Consider the following 18,851-nt stretch of genomic DNA (forward strand, 5'->3'; position numbering starts at 1 on the left):
TTCCTTCATCTATATCACCTCCGGCATTCTAGTTTCTGTTCTCTCATTCACTTCCTGGTTTGCATCGCTCGTTCATGTAAGAACTACATTTCCCAGTATGAATTGCGGCACGCCCAATAATTCACACCTCCTTGAAGTCTCCAACACGTAGAGAGCGTCCTGCCACACAGATGTAGTTTCCAGGAGAGGGTGAGCACGTCACTGACCACCACAGTAAAGCCTCCCTTCACGGTGGTGAGTAACAATCAGACAAGCAGGAAGTGAACAGAACAGAGAAGAAATAGAGCAATTTCTGAGAAAAAATTAACAATTAGGAAGTGAAAAGAGGAATGTCTGCAAGTAAAAGATGCTTATTATGAAAACATTTTTTTCCTTTACAACCCCCTTTAAGTGTGTCCTTGGGAGTAGACATGTGCACACTGAAATATTTATTTTTGGAACTTAGTTTTCGTCCGAAAAATAAATTTATATAGTTACTCCCGAAATTCGTTTTTATTTATTTTGTTCGTTAAAAAATGCATTCGTCCGAAAATACAAAATAATTAAGGTTGAATCTGTCATTGAAAGCTTATGGTGTCTGTCGAATTCTAAGAAGATTCGACAGAGCAGCTAAACTGTAATCATACATTTCCGGTCTAATGTTCCGCCTACAAGCTATAGAAGAATTCTAATGTTGTACGACTAGTAATAGTTTTATTTATAAATTATTATTACTAGTCAACCAACATTCGAATGCTTCTATAGCCTATGGGTGGAGCATTCGACCGGAAATGTACGATTGCGGCGTTGTACAGTTTAGCTGCTTGTCGAATCTTCTTAGAACTTTCGATAGACACCATAAGCCTTCAATGACAGATTTGACGTTTTTATGTTTTTCTCTGCTTCGCCAAATCTTCGTCGTTCATGTCGAATGGTCTACCCCAATTTTTTCACTCTATGTAGAATCTTTCCACTCTATATGTAGAATAATCTTGGACTAATCTCCTATCTATATTGAACTGTTGTAGAAACGAAAATAAAGCATTTTTTTATCTCGGATGTTTCGGGTTTCTGATTTTGCACCTTTGTTTTAGTTTGTTAAAACGATAACGAAAATACCTGAAATTCGGGAGTGATTCGATCTGTGGGGGGGATGGGCTACCAGTGACATGACAGAGATCACTGCTCCCGATCACAGGGAGCAGTAGACCCCTGCCATGTCAACAAGCAGAACAGGGAAATGCTTGTTTACTCCGTGACACGATCGCGGGCCGATGGCGAACATTGAGTTCAGGGAGCCCATGACCAAGGTCACGGAGAACGCGGCACGCAGCAAATTAAGGGGGACGTACCTGTACTCCCATTTGTCCACCGCTGCCATTGTGCCAACGTATAACGGCGGACGGAAAATGGTTTAGCATTTCTATAGAATTTCCAAACCAATTATATACTCCTGGAGTAAAAATCTAAAAACATGTAGCAGACTACATTTTGGCCTAAATGCATGAAGAACGAATAATTGTTTGCAAAACTTTATAACACAGAATAAGAAAAAAACATTTTTGGTACGTATTGAATGACAAATGACAAATAATATTTTGGAATAGATACAAAAAAATATCTAATATAAATAAAAACTTCAAAATCCCATGCCAGGAACAAAAGCCCGGGAAAGCCTTGTGACAATAAAAGCAGTTTAACCGTAAATAAAGTCCATTTCAATTCACTATAAAAATCTATGTAAAAATAAATCATAAACCCCCAAAATATCATTCTGTGAAAGTAAAACACACTTTTTACTGCTAGAAAAGCCTTGTAGTGAAAAATCAAAACAATGTACCAGCAAATAAAACTGACTGGTGGCCTCAAATCAACTTCAAAATAAAATTCAAGATAAAAAGAAATGTAATGATGGCAGAAAAAGGGTTTAAAAAAGGGGGTTATCCTTTAGAATTGAAGTACAGGTTTTTAACTGATCCTGATCTCTTAATATGCAGTAGGGATGAGCTGAACACCCCCCGGTTCCGTTTGCATCAGAACCTTCGAACGGACCGAACGTTCGTGCAAACTTTAGAACCCCATTAGAGTCTATGGGACTCGAAACGTTCTAAATCAAAAGTGCTCATAGGCTAATATGCAAGCTATTGTGTAAAAACAGGTGTTTAGAACTGTCCCTGCACAAAATGACATTACTATAAGAAAAAAGTAATTTAAAACTGCTTGCGGCTTTAATGTAATGTCTGGTCCCTGCAATATGGATGAAAATCATTGAGAAAAATAGCATGGGTTTCCCCCCTCCCCCCAGGTAATTACCAGCCCCTTTGGCCCTATATACTTTGAACAGCAGTATACAGGCGGTGCAAACAAGACAGGGACTGTAGGTTTGTTGAATCTGTTTGTAATTTTGAACTGGTACTTTTTTGAAGTGCTCAAGCCCAAAAAAATCATTTTTTAAGCTTTTTGGAAAACATAGAGAAGGGTTTTCACCCCTGTAACATTTGTTTTGCTCTCTGTGCGCATCTGTTCAGAAGATTGCACCTCACTTTCTGTCCCAATGACGAATGTTTTTTTTTTTAAATCCGGGTTTTTTAGTGAAACAAGGATTGGTGATAAAGCATCAGTGGACAGGAGACACCTCTTACAGAAGAGAAATTCCCTTCCTAGGGGTAGATTTCCTCTCACTTCCTGTTGTCTCCTTCCATTTGCAAGTAGGAGTCGTTTGTAAGTTGGATGTTTGAAAGTAGGGGCCTGCCGTATATACTCTGCATAAATTTGGGCCCTAGGTGTTGGTGTTGCCACAATACTGTAAGCCCTCACAGTTAGTCTTGGTGGGAGCTGGAACACCCTGCTGTGAACTATTATATCAAGAATTGTAATTACATGCCATTATTGAACAGTGGAAGAAAAATTGGGCCTTTGGTGCTGGCGCTGGTGCCACAACACTGTAAGTCCTCACAGTTTATCTTGGTGGGCGCAGGAATGGGCCGTGCTTTGAAATAATAGATCAAGATATGTAATTACATGCCCCCAGGGGCAGACAAATTGGGCCTTAGGCACTGGTTCCACAACACTGCAACCCCTCACAGATACTGTAGTTGGAGCGCAGGAATGAGCCCTGCTGCAAAGTATTGCATCAAAAATTGTAATTACAAGCCCCTGTTAAACAGGGGCAGAAAAATTGGGCCTTAGGCACTGGTGCTACAACACTGCAACCCCTCACAGATACTTCAGTTGGAGTGCAGGAATGATCCCTGCTGCAAGTATTGCATCAAACATTTTAATTCCCCCCCCCTGTTAAACAGGGGCAGAAAAATTGGGCCTTAGCTACTGGTGGCGGTGCCCAGAACCAAACATTTTCTTACAAGCTATCAGCATGATCATTGAGGAGGAAAAGGATAGTCACTCTGCATCAGCATAGGCAGTCTTGAAGGGATCTGACATTTAAAATATATATATATTAAGTTACATCAGCATCAGGTGCTTGGTAGCTGGTGGTGATCCAAGCCTGATTCATTTTTATGTAGGTCAGTCGATCGACCGGTGGAGAGGCGCACCCTGTGATCGGTTACAAAGCCTCCTGGCCTGCTTCAGGACATCCTGTAAGCCCAGATACCTGCTCAAGAACCGCTGCACCACCAAGTTAATAACATGCAAAACAGGGCACATGGGTCAGTTGTCCCTGTCGCAGGGCGGAGAGGAGGTTGGTGTCATTGTCGCAAACCACCGTTCCTGGCTTAAACTGGCATGGCGTCAACCACCTCTGAGCCTGCACCTGCAGAGCTGACAGAACCTCTGCCCCAGTGTGGCTCCTGTCCCCCAAGCACACCAGCTCAAGCACCGCATGGCATCTATTTGCCTGCGTACCTGCATAGCCCCTTGAACGCCTACGGAGGACCTCTGGTTCCGAGGACACATCAGCACAGGAGGAGGCCACAGAGGAAGAAGAGAGGGTGGAGGAGAGAGGTGTGTCACAACCAGTAGTAGCATTTTGGAGGCGTGGTGGCGGAACAACCTCCAACACTACAGTACCTTGTCCTGCATCCTTCCCAGCTGCCAGCAGAGTCACCCAATGCGCAGTGAAAGATGGGTAACGTCCCTGTCGTCCATGCCTGCTGTACCATGAATCAGTGGTAATATGCACCTTACCACTAACCACCCTGTCCAGCGAGGCATGGACATAGCCTTCCACATGCCGATAGAGAGACAGAATCAAAAAGGGGGCAGAATCTACCAACTGAAAAGGCAGCAGTTGAAGTGCTAGCAATTTAGATAAGCTAGCATTCAACCGCATGTGGATGGCTGGGAGAGAACTTATTTTGGCGCTGCAGCAGCTGGGGCAGGGAAATTTGCCTGGTACAATCTGACGTCGGTGTACCAATAGTAGATTGCCTGCAAGTACTTGGCTGTGACACACCTAATTCTACATCTTCAGTCCTATCAGTGCAGGCTTCAGAGAGGACTGAAGGTATAGTGGGAATGGAGATCCCAGCTGATGAGGAGCAAGGAGAGGTCTTTGGTGTGGGTCTTTGAGGTACGCTTGCCATTGAACTGCATGGCAGGTCAACAATGGTCTGGTCAAGCATGTGGTGCCCAAGCGGGTGATGTTTTGGCCACGCGAGATACACTTGCGACATATGTTGCAAATGGCAGCAGTGCGATCTGATGCACTCATCTCAAAAAAGGCCCACACCAAAGAACTTTTGGAATAACGCGGAGAGACAGCTGCGCCCTGCAAATGCGGAGCTCTGCGTTGTGATGCAGTCGGTGTGCTGCCCTTAAGCTGGCCCCTGGAGGGCATCCTGCCTCGTTGTAGATGTGCCTCCTCCTCCTCTCTCCTATCAGGCACCCACGTGGAGTCAGTGACCTCATCATCCCCTCCCTCCTCATCATTGTAGAAAACCTGGCAGCAGTGCTGTATCCTGGTCTAGGCCAACAAGGCCCAGGCCTAGGGCAGCACTTTGCAGGGGGCAGCACGGAAAGAGTCCCCGCCGGCTTGCGCTACACTGTTAGTGTAGCACCAGTCTTATGGGGTGGACTGGGCTTAGAGGCAAATTAGTCTAGCGCCCCCATAAAGTGGCCGCACAGCTTCCGGTATGTGGGCGGCCGTCATTCCGCACCTGTGATAGGGGGGGTGGTGCTGCTTCTAATTTTGACTGTCCTATCATCCTGGACCACAAACCTTCCTCACTGTGTTATGTTTTCTGCTGCACCATTGGCATGGTTATATCTTCTTAGTCCTCTCCATAAAATTATCAGAAATTTGTGCTTAAAGTAGAACTATAGGCAACATTTTTTTTCTTTCCATTTTGGATTGAGTAAAGGAGGGTTATAGTTTATTTTTTACCATCCCATTGCAGAGATTTCTCTTCACTTCCTGCCCCATAGACAAACAGGAAGTGAGAAGAAATCTATGAAAATTAAGGGAATCCATTGCCCCCGCCTCCCCAGGCCCTCAGAACTAGTGTCCCCACTCGAAAATTTCAAGAGAGGAGGGTGAATGGCAAATGTAAGCTTGTGCCACATCCAGTATATATGAGAAAAGAAAAAGGGGGGTCCCCTGGGTGGACTTTTAAGGCACTAATAGTATTCCAAAATATACAGGATATTGAGAGTAAAAAAAGGGTTTTATTCACAATCGTACATGTTTATCAAAAAAATGAAACCTTGATTTAAAATACACAGTTCCAATGGTTGTCACCATATAGGTAAATACAAGAAGAACCTTCTTTACACCCAACGCGTTTCGGAATAACCTTCTTCAGGGGTGTGTAGAGAAGGACAATTAGTTTGTGTATTATAAAGAATGATGAATATTTCATTGGATACGTTTTAAAAGAATTGAAAATATGCACAAAATGCTGGGTTCAAGCAATGAGGTTGCCAGTCAAAGAAGGGTATCGGGGTGTACAATTAATGCAAGTTTGGGATGTTCATCCCGTTAGGGAGAAATTATTCCAAAGATCAAGATGCCGGTGGATCAGCCAGAAGGGATAAACTGCGATGGAGGTCCTAATTATATGAGATCCGCAACAAACCACTGTCAAACAGTACACTGAATTATTGACAGGAACAACCTCACAGCTTTCCAACCCAGCAAAGAATACTGACAATACTTGCTGATCAGTCACTGCCTGTGGTATTAATATGAGAACAACAGCAATTGTATTCACGTAGCTTTAGGTGCACACTGTGCAGAGGACACAGTACACCAAGTGAAAATACTGCAGCTAGCACAATCACCTACCTGCCTGTCAGTATATTAGGAAGAGCAGAACTAGCTAAACTCAATACAGTGTATACATATATATACAACACCTGGGATGCATATATATCCTCTACACACTGTAACTGTAACTGTAACTGACTCGCCTCCCTGCCTGCCCTATCTAACTGAAAATAAATGACTCTCTCTCTCTCTCTCTGTCTTAAGTTCCATGGAGGCGGCCTTATATAGTGTGGGGCGTGTACTAAACCCCCTGAGCAATAATTGGCTTTGGCCAATTATGGCTCTCCGTTTTTTGCGTGCTGTGATTGGCCAAAGCATGCGGGTCATAGTGCATGCTTGGCCAATCATCAGCCAGCAATGCACTGCGATGCTGCAGTGAATTATGGGCCGTGACACGCCACTCGAATTTGGCCCATAACGTTTGTAATTCGACGAATGGTCGAACATACAATGTTCGAGTCGAACATGAGTTTGACTCGAACACGAAGCTCATCCCTACTATGCAGTTTGTCCGCTCTCCCCATCCTTTCCCTACAACCAGGGCTCAAGTCCTGCGGGAACGCGTGGGAACGGAGTTCCTGCACTTTTTTCACAGCAGGAACTCAGTTCCCTTTGCAGGACTAGAGCAGCTGAGAGCAGCCGAGCCACCCGAGCCAATCCTTCACTAAGCGGCGATGCCCAGCTCGAGTCACTGTCAGGGGCAGGAGAACCTTAGTAATCATTTATGTTACTGGCCGCTTCCTGTATATGGATTCATCGGGTAGTGTGCGGGTATTCCTTCTCTTCCTCGATGCCGCAATGTCTCCTGGGAGCTTTTGTTCCCAGGAGACATTGTGGAGGTCTGCCGCGAGTTATCACAGGATTTAGAAAGAAGCACGGGACAAGATGCGCCAATCTGAGTGCAGTAAGCCCAAATTTAATTGATGAAACAAATAATATACATATAAAATGCCTACTCACAGACGAAGGTAGATGGTAGGCAAAGATCAGGATGGGGGGTGCAGATGATCAACGATGGGATGCGTAGCCTGGAGTCATGCGGTGGTCTCGACTTGCGGGCATCCGAAGTACAAGCTGCAGCAAGCTGATGTTGAGCGGTGTCCGGGGACAGGAACACCGAGGAGCCACAGAGGATGCGGCGTGCGCTTCACCGTGGAGCGCAACGTCCCGTCGTCGCACCGGAAGTGACGTGGAGGTTTGGGCCAGCCAATGGGATTACGCGTTTCACAGCGTCAGCTGTTTCTTCAGATCCAGATGCCCGCAAGTCGAGACCACCGCATGACTCCAGGCTACGCATCCCATCGTTGATCATCTGCACCCCCCATCCTGATCTTTGCCTACCATCTACCTTCGTCTGTGAGTAGGCATTTTATATGTATATTATTTGTTTCATCAATTAAATTTGGGCTTACTGCACTCAGATTGGCGCATCTTGTCCCTTTCTTTTTAACAGAGCATTGCTTCTGCTTCAGGTGCTGCCGCTAAGTGTTCTCCACAGCCATTTATACCACAGTTTTTAATCCAGGACTCTCATGGACATTATTAGTATTATTGGAGTTCCTTACTAGACTTTCATATACCTCAGTTTATTTTGTTTGCTCTATTGAATCGTGCGCCACATGTTCTCTTTTTTGCATTTAGAAAGAAGCACGTTTTTTCTAAATCCCGTTTTTTTGATGGGGGAGTGGATCTTGGGTGGGAGTTCCCACACTTTTTTCCCCAGGACTTGACCCCTGCCTACAACAGCTTCCAATACACTGACACTATGGCTGCTCTGGATTATTTAACGCTCATTGCTCTTGAAATAAAAAAAAAATGAAATTACAACGGAAAGAAGAAAGTTTACTTTATTTATTTATTTATTTTTTGATTTAAGAAAAAGATGTGTAATTAAAGAACTGAATTGTATGATTATCTAACATTTTACTCTTATACTTTTGCAGATGGTTATCCAATTAACAATAAAGGTAAGGAAATTATCATATTATATCATGTTATTTCATTTTTAGCACATTACTGTTTTGACCTCAAATATGTCTACAATTTTTTATATATACATATATTGTAATGGTGAGAGTCCCTGTCCCTATGGAAAGGAAGCAAAAAAACTGACACAGAGGGGCTGATTTACTATAAACAATGCGCTGGGCCGGTTCATGGCTTAACCACTTAAGACCCGGACCAAAATGCAGCTAAAGGACCTTGCCCCTTTTTGCGATTCGGCACTGCGTCGATTTAACTGACAATTGCGCGGTCGTGCGACGTGGCTCCCAAACAAAATTGGCGTCCTTTTTTTCCCACAAATAGAGCTTTCTTTTGGTGGTATTTGATCACCTCTGGGGGGTTTTATTTTTTGCGCTATAAACAAAAATAGGGCGACAATTTTGAAAAAAATGCAATATTTTTTACTTTTTGCTATAATAAATATCCCCCAAAAATATTTAAAGTTTAGGCCGATACGTATTCTTCCACCTATTTTTGTTAAAAAAAAAACGCAATAAGCGTTTATCAGTTGGTTTGCGCAAAATTTATAGCGTTTACAAAATAGGGGATAGTTTTATTGCATTTTTATAGAATTTTTTTTTTTACTACTAATGGCTGCGATCAGCGATTTTTTTTCATGACTGCGACATTATGGCGGATACTTCGGACAATTTTGACACATTTTTGGGACCAAAAATGCTATAAAAATGCATAGTTTACTGTGAAAATGACAATTGCAGTTTGGGAGTTTACCACAGGGGTCGCTGATGGGGTTATGTGTGACCTCAAGTGTGTTTACAACTTTAGGGGGGTGTGGCTGTAGGTGTGATGTCATCGATTGTGTCTCCCTATAAAAGGGATCACACGATCGATGACGCCGTCACAGTGAAGAACGGGGAAGCTGTGTTTACACACAGCTGTCCCCGTTCTTCAGCTCCGGGGACCGATCGCGGGACTCCAGAGGTGATCGGGTCCGGGGGTCCCGCGGTCACGGAGCTTCGGACCAGGTCGCGGGCGCCCGCGACCCCATGGCTGGGCTTAAAGGGCACCGTACATATACGTTGATGTGTCCAGCCGTGCCATTCTGCCGACGTATATCGGCGTGAAGGGGTCCTTAAGTGGTTAATTGGTGCGCCGGATAAATCATTAATTGAGTGTGTGAATCGGCGCAGCAGCGGGCGCAATGCAATAATAAATATGTAAACGGTAGAAGCCGCCAAACTCCCTTTAGAAGGCTATAGGAGAAATCAAAAGTGTTAATTTTAAAGGTTAATATGCAAGTTTTTGTCATAAAAAGTGTTTCCTGCCCCAGGGGACATGTATCAATGCTTTTTTTTTTGTTTTAAAATTTTAATAATGCTTAAAGTGAAACAATAAAAGTGAAATATTCCTTTTAATTTCGTACCTGGGGGTGGTGTATAGTATGCCTGTAAATTAGCGCATGTTTACCGTTTACCTGCATAAAATGACATTCTGAAGGAAAAAAAGTAATTTAAAATCATTTGCGGCTATAATGAATTGTCGGCTCCCGGTAATTCAGAGAAAATTCATTCATAAAAAATGTTGACGCTGCGTCCTCAGTGATAAAAGAACTGTCAGAAGAACAGAAGCGTCACACAGCTGGAACTTCAATTGGAAGCGGGTCGTCCGGAGAACCAATCGGGGAAGAAGAAGCCGGTGCAAGATGCGGACGAGAAAACCGAAAGAAGAAGCAGAAGAAGAACAAGATGGAGGAAGAAACCCGAATGAATGCAGAAAAGAAGAAGATGGGAGAAGAAGCGTGGAAAGAAGAAATTAATAAAGGAATTGTCAAAAACCGGCTATTGTGTTTTTTTTATTTTTGACACATTTTTTGGGTGAAATGGTAGAGGTACCCATTACCATTTCACACAGGGGGGGTGGGATCTGGGGGTCCCCCTTTGTTAAAGGGGTCTTCCAGATTCTGATAAGCCCCCCACCCGCAGACCCCCACAACCACCGGGCAAGGGTTGTGGGGATGAGGCCCTTGTCCCCATCAACATGGGGACAAGGTGCTTTGGGGGGGACCCCAAAGCATCCTCCCCATGTTGAGGGCATGTGGCCTGGTACGGTTCAGGAGGGGGGGCGCTCTTTCGTCCCCCCTCTTTTCCTGCAGCCGGCCAGGTTGTGTGCTCGAATAAGGGGTCTGGTGTGGATTTTTGGGGGAACTCCACGTCATTTTTTTTTTATTTGATGGCAGGGTTCCCCTTAATATCCATACCAGACCTGAAGGGCCTGTTAATTGAATTTGGGGGGACCCCCAAGCTTTTTTTTTTTTGTTGAGCAATGACTGTTCTCTGTATTCTTCATAGCCACGAGTACTTTTAAATTACTTTTTTTTCCCTTCAGAAATGACATCTTGTACAGGGACAGTTCTAAGCATGGGAAACATGCACTACTTCACAGGCATACTATACCCCCCCGTATGAAATTTAAAGGAATATTTCACTTTTATTGTTTCACTTTAACCACTTCCATACCGCGCCTATTCTGGCACTTCTCTCCTTTTTATATTTTGCTTCTAGAAAATTACTCAGAACACCCAAACATTATATATATATTTTTTTTTAGCAGACACCCTGATGTTACACCAAGTAAATAGATACCTAACTTTTCACGCTTTAATATTGCACACACTCGTTTACACATGTGGGAAGGACTTGCATGCGTGCGTGCTTGCTTCTGAGCGCGAGCTACTAGGGACAGGGGCGTTTTTTTTGTTTTTGTTTTTACGTAATTTTTTTTAGTTTTGCACTTTTTGTTTCCTTTTTTTTTTTTTTACTTTTATTCCTATTACAAGGAACGTAAACATCCCTTGTAATAGGAATAGTGTGTGACATGTCCTCTTTATGGAGAGAGGCAGGGTCAATAAGACCTCACATCTCTCCTCCAGGCTGGAAAGCAGCTGGAGATCGGGGGAAAAAATCACTGATCTCATGCTTTCAGGCGCGGCTTTGTTTATGTTTTTAAATCTCTATGCTCTTCATTCGGCGGCGGACGATTAGTTCTCCGGGCCTCTGATAGCACGGGAGAGCCCGGATGGTGGCAGGGGGGATGTAAGAACGATCAAGTGACAGAACCGCCGATATGATCGTTCTTATGGTGCGACCAATCGCTGCCTGTAAAAAAGGATATCTGAATGATACCTGTAGCTGTAGCTGATTCAGATATCCCCCACTGAAGTCCAGGACGTCATATGACGTCCTAAGGTACGGAAGTGGTTAAGCATTATTAAAATCACTGCTCCTGGAAAAAATGCATTGATACATGTCCCCTGGGGCAGGACCCGGGTCACCAAACAATAACTTGCATATTAACCTTTAAATTAACATTCTATGATTTTCTCCCATAGACTTTTAAAGGGTGTTTTCGCTGCTTTTCGAATTTTCCGCCAAAAAAATTGTTTGCTGTTCGCCGAACAGCCAATGTTTGAGTCGAACATAAAGCTCATCCCTACCGGGGGGGGGGGGGGGGTTTGCCTCATCCCTAGCCATGACCACCTTGTATTTTCACAAGTGGTCACAAGAACCTACATTTCTAGATACATGTTCGTTCAGCACAGTGGTGTAGTGTATAGCACTTTCACCTAGCAGAAAAAAGGGTCGCTGGTTCGAATCCCGCCCTGTGACACCATCTGGCTGGAGTTTGCATGTTCTCCCTGTGCCTGCGTGGGTTTCCTCCCACAATCTAAAAACATGCTGTAAATCGGATCCTGTCTAAATAAGCCCTAATATGCAGTAGTATATTTAGGTTTTGTGCTGCCCTAGGTCTGACTAAACTTCTGCACCTCCTAATTGAAAAATGACCCACCCCTTCCTGTCAAGGCCACACCCTGTTTTTTTTAAGACCCGCCCAGAAATTTTCAGGGGGGGGGGACACACACTAGTTCTGAGGGCCCTGGGGGGGCATTGGATTCCCTTAATTGCATAGTTTTTCTCTCACTTCCTGTTTGGCTACGGGGCAGGAAGTGAAGGGAAATCTCGGCAATTGGACAGGGATGGTACAAAATAAACTGATAGGGGCTATAACCCTCCCTTACTCTATCCAAAATAAAAATAAATAAAAAAGTGTTGATTATAGTTCTACTTTAACTGGTTAACGCCCGCCGCATGTACATGTACGTCCACAGAATGGCACGTACAGGCATATGGGCGTACATGTACGTCCCCGCCTTTCCACGATCGGGACCCCCCCCTGGTACATGCGGTGGTCGGTAACCCGCGGGGAGCGATCTGGGACGACGGCGCGGCTATTCGTTTATAACCGCCCCATCGCGATCGCTCCCTGGAGCTGAAGAACGGGGAGAGACGTATGTAAACACGGCTTCCACGTGCTTCACTGTGGCGGCTGCATCGATCGAGTGATCCCTTTTATAGGGAGACTCCAACGATGACATCAGTCCTACAGCCACACCCCCCATCAGTTGTAAACACACACTAGGTGAACCCTAACTCCTACAGCGCCCCCTGTGGTTAACTCCCAAACTGCAACTGTCATTTTTACAATAAACAATGCAATTTAAATGCATTTTTTGCTGTGAAAATTACAATGGTCCCAAAAATGTGTCAAAATTGTCCGAAGTGTCCGCCATAATGTCGCAGTCATGAAAAAAATCGCTGATCGCCGCCATTAATAGTAAAAAAATAATAAAAATGCAATAAAACTATCCCTTATTTTGTAAACACTATAAATTTTGCGCAAACCAATCGATAAACGCTTATTGCGATTTTTTTTTTTACCAAAAATAGGTAGAAGAATACGTATCGGCCTAAACTGAGGAAAAAAAATGTATACATGTTTTTGGGGGATATTTATTATAGCAAAAAGTAAAAAATATTGCATTTTTTTCAAAATTGTCGCTCTATTTTTGTTTATAGCGCAAAAAATAAAAACCACAGAGGTGATCAAATACCACCAAAAAGCTCCATTTGTGGGGAAAAAAAGAAGGCCAATTTTGTTTGGGAGCCACGTCGTACGACCGCGCAATTGCTTGTTAAAGCAATGCAGTGCCGAATCGCAAAACCTGGCCTGGGCATTTAGCAACAAAATGGTCCGGGGCTTAAGTGGTTAAGCACAAATTTCTGATAATTTTATTGAGAGGACTGAGAAAATATAACTATGCCAATAGGCCAGCATACAGCGTTGCTAATATGTATGAATGTGTGTTAGGGACCCCCACAAACACCACCTAATGTTAAAACAATTTTCTTAATTTGCAAATAAGTATCATCCCTTCCTCAGAGACCTTAGCAGCAGTACAAGCAACTTCCTGTAGGGGCGTGATGTCCTGTATGCTGGCCACCGCTTTCCGAGAACCACATATGCGCATATCCAATACACGGTGGTCGCGCATCTACGTGCAAGACCCCAATTTTTAGGGAAAGTGATAGTAAAGCAGATGCAGATTTCCAGGATTGGACTAACAAATGTTTCTAGTGAAAGGCAACTGGTGTTTTCTATGAAACAAGGGCTAAATGGGCCATTGACATGCATCACAGTTGATCTGAGGAATGTGTCTTTTCAAATTTAAACTAGAGTGCAGAGGGATTACAAGTCTGCTCATTTTTTGGGGATGTCTGCACCCCTGATAGGGTGAAGACACCTCCCAAATATTGTCACTTTCTACTTCAAATTCATCCACTTCCTGTCACATAGCCAAACAGGAAGTGAGGTTAAAACCCTACTAATGTCTTTTCTTTGGGACACACAGATCAATCTAAATAGTTTCCCATTATGTAAATTGCACTCTAGCATTTTGCTGTGTACACCCCAAATTATTAGGGATCTTGGACTTTGGGGTCCATTTACTAAAGGCAAATCCACTTTACACTACAAGTGCAATTGCTGGAGATGGAGGTGGACAAGCAAATTCTTTGCTTCTACATGATTGGATGTTAAAATCATCAGTGCTTCCCCTCTGATTTTCAGCGACTACACTTGTACTGCAGAGTGGCTTTGCCTTTACTAAACCAAAAACGACCTAATCATTTGGGGTGTACACAACAAAGTGCTGGAGTGCAATTTGCTTAATGGGGACACTAGTTAGATTGACCTGTATGTTCCCAAGAAAATACATTGGTAGGATTTTACCCTCACTTCCTGTTCAGCTGTGTGATAGGAAGTGAAGGCAATTTTAAGAAAAGGGACACAAAGCCCAACCAAAAAAAGACAAGCAGGGTTTCCCTCACTCACTTGGTTTCCCTCAAACACCCACAATTGGAATAGGATTGCCTTGAGCTAGATTTTAGCACAGTGCTGTAAATCAGCACTTCAAGCCTGTTCGCCAATACCCCCCAACAGGCCATGTTTGCAGGTTTTCCTTCATCTTGCACATGTGCTTAAAAAGACAGTCAATGGCTTAGTAGTTTGAACAGCCATTCTATATAAGATAAATCCACAAAACATGTCTTTTCGGGGGTTCTTGAGGACTGAGGCTGAGAACCACTGCAGTAAAAAGGAAAAAAATTAAATACTTACCGCTCTGTATTTTTCCTTTCCTAGTGACTATCCATGCATATTATGAAGGTACCAGGAAAGGAGCTTAGAGACAAAATCACACCCGTTTTGTTTTGCTATGCCAATCAGCCTATTTCAGCTGCAGCTGGCAAAATCTGTAGCATGAAAAAGTAACAAAAAACAAACATCAAAATTTGAAAGTAATTTTATTGGTTAAAGGAGTTCTCCAAGCTAAAACTTTTAACCCCCGCTGTGCCCGGGCTGTAAAACTATACAAAATAAACTTTCACTTACCTGCCTACGATCCCCCGTTGTTCCGATATCGCCGTCCCGTTCTCCGGTCCCGGTCTCTTCCACTTCCAGCGGGTCGGTGACTCACAGTGCGCTCAGCCTATCAGCGGCCGCAGCAATGTCCCGTCGCGGCCGCTGATAGGCTGAGTCACTGTGAGTCACCGACCCGCTGGAAGTGGAAGAGACCGGGACCGGAGAACGGGACGGCGATATCGGAACAACGGGGGATCGTAGGCAGGTAAGTGAAAGTTTATTTTGTATAGTTTTACAGCCCGGGCACAGCGGGGGTTAAAAGTTTTAGCTTGGAGAACTCCTTTAACAAAACAGGACTTTGAAAAAAGAGCATTTAGCTTTCCTTGCTCTTTTTTCAAAATCAAATAAACTAAAATAAATAAATAAATATATATAAAAAAAAAAACATAGGTTCATTTGAGACACTAAACAGAATATGGTTTATGCAATGGAAATTAACAGGAGATAAAAAAAGGACTGCACCCACAGACATCTATTAGGGATTGAAACAACAATTAGTCACAACATCTTGAGAAAGATTTAGCAAAATAATGCAGCACAGACAATTACATCAAAGTGAACACCCTAAAAACAACATGCATTGACAACCTCACAAATATTTCAGGCGAAGATAGCCCCCCACCCAAAATAAATAAATAAACCAGTCAAAAAATCCTTGATCAAAAACATATCTGTTTTGCAAAGACATAAATAAAATGCAAAAAAAAAAAGACACTCAATAAGGACACCCAAATATACTCTGGCCGACCCCCACACACACAGTCTTGCCTATTTTCAGGGCAAGTTAAAGACTGTTGTCTGCAAGCTTTATATAACATAGGCTTGTGTGCTAATGAGCCAATTGAAAACACATGCACAGCCCATGAAACACACAAAACATAAGTTCACCCAATGTAGAGACTGAACTTTAAAGTGGGGACACCTGTTAAAGATGTCCTTAAATTACTAACCCAAAAAACACGCTCTATGAGTATGCCCAGAAACATTCAAGTGCTGTTCACACACAAAAAGAAACATCAAAAAATCTAAGTCCCTTGCATGCTCAGATCAACAGAAATGCAGCTAGCAGAAAATAAGGCAAACCCCTGTCCAAAATGAATCGCATCATCCAGCATGCTACAAAATTAGAGATGGGACAAACACCCCCTAGTCCGGGTGGGCAAACAAAGAGCCTAGCACGGGCAAAAGTTATACCATAAATACCATTGCAGTCTATGGGAAATTACTTGTTAATTTTGCTAGTCCCCACTTGGTTGGCTTATCTTCTAGTTATTGGCCTTAAAATGGGTATGGGGGCCAAGGTCCCACCCTAAGGGACATACAGTACCTGCCGCCATTATTGTACTTTCAGCATGATCTCATCGCTCTGGTTCTCGGCGACAGGGTACTGTACCTCTCGTGCTGGCTGCAGTTCTGATATGTACAGTTCCCAGATAAGAATTGCTGTGCAGCATAGAATTCAGCTACACAGTGTGCAGATATAGGGTGTCTGTAATGCCTTGTACACACGATCTGATTTTCCGTCGGGATAAACTCAGACTGATTTTTCAGACGGAATTCTGTTCCGTTGTCGCGCCGAATTCTGACCTCCAAGAACACGGTGACGTACAACACTACGATGAGCCGAGAAAAATGAAGTTCAATGTTTCCGAGCATGCATCGACTTGATTCTGAGCATGCATGTTTTTTTCTCCTTCGGAGTTCCACACAGACTAATGGAATTTCCGATAGGAATTTTTCCACCAGAAATTCAGACGGAAAACAGTCAGATGGGGCACATTAGGTCGGAATATCTGATGAAAAAATTCCGTCTGACTTTTTCCATTGGAAATTCCGATCGTGTGTACAAGGCATAAGAGAATCCAATCTGAGCTGTGTGAGTGGAGGAGGGAGGGGAGAGGAGCTGTGCTGGGTTAAAGAGGAAGTAAACTTCTGCCATGTACACACGGTCGGAAATTCCAACCGTGTGTAGGCCTGGTCATTAAGGGGGGTAAACCTTCCAGAGCTGGGTTAAAAGTGCCTCGCCACCGGCCGAAAAAATAGCGACACCTTACCGCTGACGCCCACCCGCCCCAGTGTGAAAGAGCCCTAAGTGTCAGCTGGACATGTGCAATTTGTACTAACTATTAAATTGCAGGTATTGTTATTTCCTTTCAAATTTTGCTGTTGGTGAATGTAACGAATACAAATTTATCCAAAATAATGAATGCCGCATCTAAACGAATGGAACGTAACAAATTAATAATAATAAATATTAATAATAATTTATTATTATTCATTTATTACATTACATTCGTTTAGATGTGACATACGTTATTTTGGATCATTCATAACTTCGGAAAAAAAATTATTTGTTATGTTCACTAACAGCCAATGATAATATAATAACTTTTAATGAACATTAATAATTGACTAGTTAGTTATTATTAGTTAGTTGCTATTTTGGATTTTCAAATTTTCAGATTTTTGTTCTTTTTTGGGGGGTTTCGTTCTTTCGAATTTCTTATTTTCGGATTTCTGAATTTTGGATTTTTCGAATGATCAAAAAAACAAATACTGCATATAAATGAATGGAATGTAACAAATTCAAATTTTTCCAAAGTTACAAATTTATTTAAAAACATTCATTTCGATTACGTGCCAGCATCAGGGCAGCCAATGCTTAAGTTATGAATGAACACAGTAAGTGATCAGTACTGTTTACTCATTGTGTTCAGGAAAGGAAGTGGCTGGTAAATATTACATAGTTACTGGACCCTTCTTCCACTCTCCATCTTGAAGCATCCTATTGTGTGCTTGGAGGGAAGCCAGTAGCATGGTAGGGGGGCACACATGGGGGCCTGGGCAGCAGGGGGAAACATATGGTGCACAGAGAGGGTAATCAGTAGGGGGGAGGGGGTTTACTGAAACTGATTCCCTGTATGGTTCTCTCTGAAGGACTGGTGGTACCCCCTACCCACGACCCTGGCCAGCACACAATACTGACACTTCAGAGCCACATTGGAGTGCACGTCTGATCCGGGAATAGTGCCAAGCTGGCTATTTAAAGGAAGCCTTGATGTGTGTTTATCACTAGGTGTTCTTTAGCTTCCCCGTGTTCCTGTGCTGCTGCTTTTGCCGACTGATCTCCCGCTGCTGACATGGTTTGGTCCTGACTTTGCTATGTGTATTCTAGATACCAACCTCAGCTTGCCTCTCACTATGCTCTGCATGCTTCCCTGGTACTGACCTCAGCCTGCTCCTCGACCTCACTCTGCCTGCTTCCCTGGTACTGACCTCAACCTGCTCCTGGACCTCACTCTGCTTTCCTGGTACTGACCTCAACCTGCTCCTGGACCTCACTCTGCTTTCCTGGTACTGACCTCGGCTTGCTCCTGGTACTGACCTGGCCTGCTCCTTCACCTCGCTCTGCTTGCTTCCCTGGTACTGAACACACCATGTTACATGACTAGGGTAGCTAAGAGCTAACCACCCAACTGACCAATTACTCAACCATTGTTAACCCCTCCCCCCCTCGAATGCCATCCCCTTGCTTATATAAAAACCACACAACACGTGGAGTGGGGTTACATGGCCAAAATCAACCTTTTATTTTAACAAACCTTTATTTCAAATAACTAACATAATAATAAATTACTTAATCCAGATACATTGATTTGAGATCCTTGACGGTACCATATACCCCTAATGTTTTTTGTGTCTGAGGCACCAGCTAGCTGAGTTGCAACCCCAGTCGCAACCCACTGACTCAGAGCCCAACACAGCTGACCTCAGCCACCCAGTGTTCTTAACACTATCCGGTCACTATGCAGTGAACCGTTCCCACTTGCGGATACCATACCTCAGATGGTTCCCCACCGTTTAC

The 18,851-nt window shown here is 43.5% G+C and overlaps 1 protein-coding gene across 1 annotated transcript in view; it reads left to right on the forward strand.

Moving 5' to 3' along the window:
* LOC120933679 (proteinase-activated receptor 1-like) overlaps positions 1–18,851 on the forward strand; it is a 42,821-nt gene that overhangs the window by 20,437 nt on the left and 3,533 nt on the right. Inside the window, exon 3 of the mRNA XM_040347019.1 lies at positions 8,149–8,172. The gene's annotated coding sequence lies outside the window, so the exon portion shown is untranslated. The remainder of the gene's footprint in view (positions 1–8,148; positions 8,173–18,851) is intronic.

This window comes from Rana temporaria, chromosome 3, assembly GCF_905171775.1.
Source record: "Rana temporaria chromosome 3, aRanTem1.1, whole genome shotgun sequence".
Taxonomy (NCBI): domain Eukaryota; kingdom Metazoa; phylum Chordata; class Amphibia; order Anura; family Ranidae; genus Rana; species Rana temporaria.